Source organism: Piliocolobus tephrosceles, chromosome 21, assembly GCF_002776525.5.
Source record: "Piliocolobus tephrosceles isolate RC106 chromosome 21, ASM277652v3, whole genome shotgun sequence".
NCBI classification, from domain to species: Eukaryota; Metazoa; Chordata; class Mammalia; order Primates; family Cercopithecidae; genus Piliocolobus; species Piliocolobus tephrosceles.
This window is the reverse complement of record NC_045454.1, coordinates 20343905-20352358: the sequence shown is the minus strand read 5'-3', so window position 1 is coordinate 20352358 and position 8454 is coordinate 20343905. Positions and strand designations below refer to the sequence as shown.

General features: G+C 41.5%; 1 protein-coding gene across 3 annotated transcripts in view; it reads right to left on the bottom strand.

Moving 5' to 3' along the window:
* Window positions 1-8454, bottom strand: part of ZNF585A (zinc finger protein 585A) — a 29402-nt gene that overhangs the window by 16866 nt on the left and 4082 nt on the right. Inside the window, exon 3 of one of the 3 annotated variants that reach the window (XR_003307176.1) lies at window positions 4464-4774. The exons of the other annotated variants lie outside the window; for them this stretch is intronic. The gene's annotated coding sequence lies outside the window, so the exon portion shown is untranslated. Of the gene's footprint in view, window positions 1-4463; window positions 4775-8454 lie in introns of those variants that run through there. 3 annotated transcript variants of the gene reach the window in all.

The window sequence follows — 8454 nt, the reverse complement described above, 5'->3', positions numbered from 1 at the left end:
CGGGAGGCGGAGCGCTCGCAGCGGATGGACATTTGGCCTGATCCCATGTCTTTGCGGACAGGGCGAGTCCTCCGCTCAAAAAAAAAAAAAAAAAAAATTTATTCATTTAATTGTGTTCATAGATCACAATTTGTTTCTTTGTGATGTGTGTTGATTCTGTTTATGAGGCTTAGAACATCTCCATTTCTAAAAGGAAGGCTTATACACTGTTGGTGGGAGTGTGAATTAGTTCAGCCATTGTGGAAGGCAGAGTGGTGACTCCTTAAACACCTAAAGACAGAAATACCATTTGACCCAGCAATCCTGTCACTGGGTACACACCCAAAGGAATAGAAATCATTGTATTATAAAGACACATAACCACATATGTTCTCTGCAGCAGTATTCACAACAGCAAAGACATAGAATCAACCTAAATGCCCATCAGTGATAAACTGGACAAAGAAAATGTGGTGTATATATATACATCATGGAAAACTGTGCAGCCATAAAAGAGAATGAGATCATGTATTTTGCAGGAACGTGGATGGAGCTGGAGGTGATAATCCTTAGCAAACTAATGCAGGAACAGAAACCAAATACCACATGCTCTCACTTATGAGTGGGAGCTAAATGATGAGAACACATGGACACAAAGAGGGGAACAACACACACTGGGGCCTTTTGGAAGATGGAGGGTGAAAGGAGGAAAAGGATCAGAAAAAACAACTAATGGGTACTAGGCTTAATACCTGGGTGATGAAAGTCTATACAATAAACCCCCATGATACAAGTTAACCTATGTAACAAACCTGTCCTTGTACCTATAAACTTAAAAGTTAAAACAAAAAGTTTCCTACATACCTGAAATGAATATGCATGCTCTAATTTTCTCTTCATCATACACTTGCATATTCATACCCTACACACACTGAAACCCCAGACCCCAAAACTCATGTTATCAAAAAATGTAATGGGGAATCAAGACAATGTCATGTTAGGCTGGAATGGAGTTTCAACACCTCACCAAATGATCTTACACAGTTTGTCAGGAAGAAATCTCCTCATTCAAAGATAATAAACATCTGACGTACAAAGATGCTATGAGTAAAAAAAAAAAGAGAGGAGATTGGCCGGGCGCCGTGGCTCAAGCCTGCAATCCCAGCACTTTGGGAGGCCAAGGTGGGCGGATCACGAGGTCAGGAGATCGAGACCATCCTGGCGAACAGGGTGAAACCCCGTCTCTACTAAAAAAGTAAAAAAGTACAAAAAAACTAGCCGGGCGAGATGGCGGGTGCCTGTAGTCCCAGCTACTGGGGAGGCTGAGGCAGGAGAATGGCGTAAACCCGGGAGGCGGAGCTTGCAGTGAGCTGAGATCCAGTCACTGCACTCCAGCCTGGGCGACAGAGCTAGACTCTGTCTCAAAAAAAGAAAAAAAAAAAAAAGAGAGGAGATTAAGAGGAATACACTAAAAATAAATTGACATACAACAGAAGAAATCATATCCTCCATGAATTGAAGGAATTCACTGAAAAAATTAACTACTTATGGAAAAACAGACTAAGAATATAGTGATATAAATTTCTGAAAAATAAAAGAACAGAACTCAGTAAAAAAAAAAAAAAAAAAAAAGAAACACAAAAATAAAAGCCTCCCTGAAAAAAATGAAAAGACCCTGCAAAAACAAAAAGTGGCAAAGAGCAGATTAAGAGAAGTAAGCAACATGAGATGGAAATAAAGTTTTTTTTAAAGAAAAATAGAAAACAAAAAAATAAAAGGAGTTTAATAAAAACACCCAATGAACAAAAGAATACTTGAAGTGGCACTATAGAACTGTTATCATTATTCACAGTACAAATTTAATAAATACTGTCTTAAAGAGTAGATTTGAATATTTAGTTCAAGAAGTTAACATTATAAAGATGACACACACCAAAAAAAAACAAAAAAAAAACAAAAAGGAATCCAAACATTCCAAATTACATGGAAGACACACAGAATAGTGAAAGATTTATAAAATAGCAACATCAGAAGCATAACATAAAATGCATCTTTCCAGGCCGGGCGCGGTGGCTCAAGCCTGTAATCCCAGCACTTTGGGAGGCCGAGGTGGGCAGATCACAAGTCAGAAGATCGAGACCATCCTGGCAAACACGGTGAAACCCCGTCTCTACTAAAAAATACAAAAAAACTAGCCGGGCGAGGTGGCAGGCCCCTGTAGTCCCAGCTACTTGGGAGGCTGAGGCAGGAGAATGGCGTAAACCGGTGAGGTGGAGCTTGCCCTGAGCTGAGATCCGGCCACTGCACTCCAGCCTGGGCGATAGAGCGAGACTCCGTCTCAAAAAAAAAAAAAAAAAAAGCAATTTTCAAAAAAAAAAAAAAAAAAAGTACAAGAACTCCAAAGGATGACATTAAAAAGATGACCAAAGGCATATCTGGAATTGCCAACAGAAAAGAAATAAGAGCCTCCATCTTAATACTAGATAGGACTGAATTGTAGGGGAAAAAATATTAAACAAGGACACAATGTGAAATGAGTTTCAGATGCTGTATTTACTATCAGTGCACCAAACTACATAGCATTAAAATTTATAAACAAAAACCATAGGAAAAAGGCCGGGCATGGTGGTTCAATCCTGTAATCCCAGCACTTTGGGAGGCCAAGGCAGGTGGATCACGACATCAGGAGATCCAGACCATCCTGGCTACCATGGTGAAACCCCGTCTCTACTAAAAACACAAAAATTAGCCGGCCTCGTGGCAGGCGCCTGTAGTCCCAGCTACTTGGGAGGCTGAGGCAGAATGGCCTGAACCCGGGAGGCGGAGCTTGCAGTGAGCTGAGATTGTGCCACTGCACTCCAGCCTGGGCAACAGAGCAAGACCCCATCTCACAAAAAAAAAAAAAAAAAAGGCCGGGAGCGGTGGCTCAAGCCTGTAATCCCAGCACTTTGGGAGGCCGAAACGGGCGGATCACGAGGTCAGGAGATCGAGACTATCCGGGCTAACATGGTGAAACCCCGTCTCTACTAAAAAAAAAATACAAAAAACTAGCCGGGCGAGGTGGCGGGCGCCTGTAGTCCCAGCTACTCCAGAGGCTGAGGCAGGAGAATGGCTGAACCCGGGAGGCGGAACTTGCAGTGAGCTGAGATCCGGCCACTGCACTCCAGCCCGGGCGACAGAGTGAAACTCCGTCTCAAAAAAAAAAAAAAAGAAAAGATAAAAACTATAGGAAAATATAGACAGAAATACATTTGTGGTAGGAAACTTTAAATAGTATCTCTCAGCTCCATGAGACAAAGTAGAAAAAAATGAGTACTACTATAAAAACCTCATAGCTATATATCTTATTGATAAGCTATCAAATTTTTTTCAAGTGCCTATGCAACAATCCCAAAACAAAAAACAAACAAACAAATACCCGTAATAATCTCTCTAAAAGTAAATTTCTCCAGTGCTGCAATCCTAATCTTATTAAAAGTAAAGTTTTTTGTTTTTGTTTTCAAGACAAGTTCTCACTGTCACCTAGGCTGGATGTAGTGGCAATGTCGTGGCTCACTGCAGTCTTGACAGGCTCAAGCACTCCTCCAATCTCAGCCTCCCAAGTAGCAGGGATCACAGGCGCACTGCCACCACACTCAGTTAATTTTGGTTTTTGTTGTAGAGACAGGGTCTCACTATGTTGCGCAGGCTGGTCTCAAACTCATGGGCTCAAGCAATCCTCCCGCCTCAGTCTCCCAAAGCACTGGAATTACAAGTTTGAGCCACCACACCTGGCCAAAAGTAAAGTTAAAAAATGAAAATCTTAAAACCTAGAAGTAAAATGTGGTAAATGGTAATTAAAGATTTGGTGGGGTAATGCTCTAGAAATTCATCCTTTTCAGCCAGGCACAGTGGTTCACATCTGTAATGCCAGCACTTTGGGAGGCCTAGGCAGGTGGATCGTGAGGTCAAATTCGAGACCATCCTGGCCAACATGGTGAAACCCCATCTCTACTAAAAAAAAAAAAATACAAAAAATAGACCAGGCACGGTGGCTCATGCCTGTAATCCCAGCACTTTGGGAGGCAGAGGCGGGTGGATCTTGAGGTCAGGAGATCGAGACCATCCTGGATAACAAAGTGAAACCCTGTCTCTATTGAAAATACAAAAAATTAGCCAAGTACAGTGGCAGGCGCCTGTAGTCCCAGCTACTTGGGTGGCTGAGGCAGGAGAATGGCGTGAACCCGGGAGGCAGAACTTGCAGTGAGCCAAGATCGTGCCACTGCACTCCAGCCTGGGCGACAGAGCAAGACGCCGTCTAAAAAAAAAAATTAGCTGGGCATGGTGGTGCACGCCTTTAGCCCCAGCTACGCGGGGAGCTGAGGCAGGAGAATTGCTTGAACCCGAGAGGCGGAGGTTGCAGTGAGCCAAGATCACCTCACTGCACTCTAGCCTGACTACAGAGCAAGACTACGTCTCAAAAAAAAAGAAAAAAGAAATTCATCTTTTTCATTTAATTTTTTTATTCATTTGCATGAGATAAATTATTTTTCTAAATTATTTTATTACAGTTTTGCTATATACCAGAGCTTCTGATATATAGATAGCATTTTTATTATTTTTGAAATATTTTACAATTTTAGTTCTGACTTTGACTTTGGAGTGGGTTGCTGAGAAAATAGCAGTTGTTTCACTAGTCCCAGTAAAAACCTAATAGGCTATTGTTTTCTTCTACTCTTCAATGCAGTTAGTTAACATATTTGACTTCTGAATCTATCTTCATAATTTCCAGTTCTTTCAGGCATCAAGGTTAACACTGTAAACAAAATAAAACAAAAACCAAAAGCAAGGTTGAGAATAATTTTAGATATTATTCTTTACCCAAAACTTCTGCATAATAACCAACTGTAAAAATGCATGACCTTTCCATTATTTTTTACTGTGTTGGAAATGCTGAATCAACATTTTAATTTCTTCAAGGACTTTGAACCATTTATTCCTAACAATTATATCTATTTTTTGTAACCTTTTATCCTTTTGTTTATACTTTCATATTTTTGGCATGACTTTATATAATATTCATTCATGATTGTCTGAATCTTAGATATGGAAGTAACTGTTTCTCCTGTTTTGTTACATTCTTTTTTTTTTTTAGTCTAGCTCTGTCTTCCAGGCTGGAATGCAGTGGTATGATCTCGGCTCACTGCAACCTCCGCCTCCCAGATTCAAGTGATTCTCCTGCCTCAGCCTCCCAAGTACCTGGGACTACAGGCCTGCACTGCAGTACCCTGCTAATTTTTATATTTTTAGTAGTGATGGGGTTTCGCCATGTTGGCTAGGCTGGTCTCGAACTCTTGGCCTCAAGAGATCCACCCACCTCAGCCTCCCAAAGTGCTGGGATTACAGGTGTGAGCCACCATGCTGCCCCAGTCTTTTTTTTTTTTTTTTTTGAGACGGAGTCTCGCTCTTGCTCTGTCGCCCAGGATGGAGTGTAGTGGAGTGATCTCGGCTCACTACAATCTCTGCCTCCTGGGTTCAAGAGATTCTCCTGCCTCGGCCTCCTGAGTAGCTGGGACTACAGGCGTGTACCACCACACCTGGCTAATTTTTGTAGTAGAGACGGAGTTTCACCATGTTGGCTAGGATGGTCTTGGTCTCCTGACCTCATGATCCACCCACCTTAGCCTCCCAAAGTGCTGGGATTACAAGTGTGAGCCACCATGCCCAGCCACCCAGTCTTTGATTATGTAGATATTTACTCTTTTCTTGACTGTCAACACATAGAAGCAACTTGTGTTTCTGTCAAACTCATACCTTAGGTTTTTTTTTTTTTTCCAAACGTCCAGGATTCCGAAAAGAAGCAATTAAATCTATAGTTTTTCCCCTCTACCCACAGGTTAGCTTTGGCACACAAACTTACTTACTTTATTTATTTATTTATAACACAGGGTCTCACTGTGTCACCTAGACTGGAGTACAGCGGCATGATCTTAGCTCACTGCAATCTCCACCTCCCAGGCTCAATTGATCTTCCCATGTCAGCCTCCCAAGTAGCTGGGACTACAGGCCTGCACCACCACACTTGGCTAATTTTTGTATTTTGTAGAGACGGGGTTTACCATGCTGCCCAGGCTGGTCTCGAACTCCTGAGCTCAAGCAATTCACCCACTTCAGCCTCCCAAAGTGCTGGGATCACAGGCATGAGCCACCACACCCAGCTTACCACAATAACTTTAAAATGCACTACTTTATCCAAATGGCTTTTTTTTTTCGTTTTTTTGTTTGTTCATTTGTTTTTTGACACGGGGTCTCACTCTGTCGCCTGGGCTGGAGTGCAGTGGCACAATCTCGGCTCACTGCAATCTCTGCCTCCTGGGTTCAAGCAATTCTCCTGCCTCAGCCTCCCGAGTAGCTGGGATTATAGGCGCCTGCCACATACCCAGCTAATTTTTTGTATTTTTAGTAGAGACGGGGTTTCACCATGTTGGCTAGGCTGGTCTCGAACTCCTGACCTAGTGATTCGCCTACCTCGGCCTCCCAAAGTGCTGGGATTATAAGCATGAACCACTGCGTCTGGCCCCATATGTTTTTTAATTGTGGTAAAAATACACGTAACATAAAAGTTGCCATTTTAATATTTTTAAGTGACCAGTTTAGTGGCATGAAGTACATTCACATTGTTGTATAAGAACCTTTTACTTTTTATTTTTATTTTTATTTTATTTTTGAGATGGAGTCTTGCCCTGTCACCCAGCCTGGAGTGCAAAGGCTCAATCTCAGCTCACTACAACCTCCACCTCCCAGGTTCCAGTAATTCTCAGCCTCAGCCTCCCAAGTAGCTGGGATTACTGGTGCATGGAACCATACCTGGATAATTTTTTGTATCTTTAGTACAGATGAGTTTCACCATGTTGGCCAGGCTGGTCTCGAACTCCTGACCTCGTGATCCACCCACCTCAGCTTCCCGAAGTGCTGGAGTTACAAGCGTGAGCCACTGCCCCAGGCCTTACTTTTTATTTCTAATTTAATGCTCTTAGAAAACAGAATCAAGGTCAGGCATGGTGGCTCATACCTGTAATCCCAGCACTTTGGGAGGCCAAGGCGCGTGGATCACGAGGTCAGGAGATGGAGACCATCCTGGCTAAAACAGTGAAACCCCATCTCTACTAAAATACAAAAAATTAGCTGGGCGTAGTGGTGCACGCCTGTAGTCCCAGGTACTTGGGAGGCTGAGGCAGGGGAATCGCTTGAACCCGGGAGGCGTAGGTTGCAGTGAGCTGAGATTGCGCCACTGCACTCCAGCCTGGCAACAGAGCAAGACTCCATCAAAAGAAAACAAACAAAAAAAAGAAAGAAAGAAAACAGAATCAGTATGATGGCAAAGGTTTCTATTTGTCTGCCTTTAGAGTAGTGTACTAAAATGGCCAATAGTATATTTAAAGATTTCTGTTCATTTTTACTTAATATAGTTCAAAGATACATTATTACTTTGATAACTTTTATTTGTATATTATTCCTTTTGTAAGTATGAACCATCCTCTTCATCACTTTAAGTGATTTTCACCTAAAATTCCTCATTCCTTTTGACCTATTCCTAAATTGCATCCCTAGCTTTCTTTTGGCTCATTCCTTTATTTTTAAATGAGGATAAAAGCAGCCCCTGACTGCTGAGAGTTAGCTTGGCACTATCAGTTAAACCTCAGTTTTGCTAGAAGCTAGCCTGGCAGGGGCCAGCTAATTCATGGTGTTCTCCATGGCGCTACACAAAAATAATCTCTTGGAACACCAACAGCAAACAAGACCAATCTCTGACCACCATGGTAGAAGACAAAATCAAGAACACTCTGTCATTGCACTTGAGCACAGGCAAAAATCAAATCATCTTCAAACCACAAAAGTGAGTCTCCTTACTCTGCCTAAGAAAAGTGACTGCCAATTATACCTTTACCAATTACAACTTTTGCTTCAATCTATCCTTCGTATCTTCTAGATATCTTCTAGATAAAAATGATTAAGATACCCAATCATAAAATTACCCAATAGGAACAGAAGTACAGGTTCAGTGAAATTCAGCTAAGATTCTTATTATCTGTGACTAAAACCCTGAAATGAAATTCTACTATGACTTATACATGCAACAGAAAGACATAAGAATGTCTACTGCTACATAGTTCATAATATAATCTGTATTTTACCAAACAAATATTTAAAAAGCAATGTGTGAAAATTTAGTCTACTATGGCACCTTTTGTGAAATAGAAAAAAATGTAGCTGTTTTTACATGTTTACAAAACTAAGCAATCAAAGAAAAAGAATAAAACTGGTCCTCTATGTTGAGAAACGTGGGGGTAGGTGGGGAACGGAGGTGGGTGAACCACAGATTCATGTTTCCCCTGAATTTGTTTCCTATAACACTTTCTTTTTTTTTTTTTTGTTTTTGAGACAGAGTTGTAGGGAAAAAATAGGTTAGCCTGTTACTGTGTTATTATAGATAGA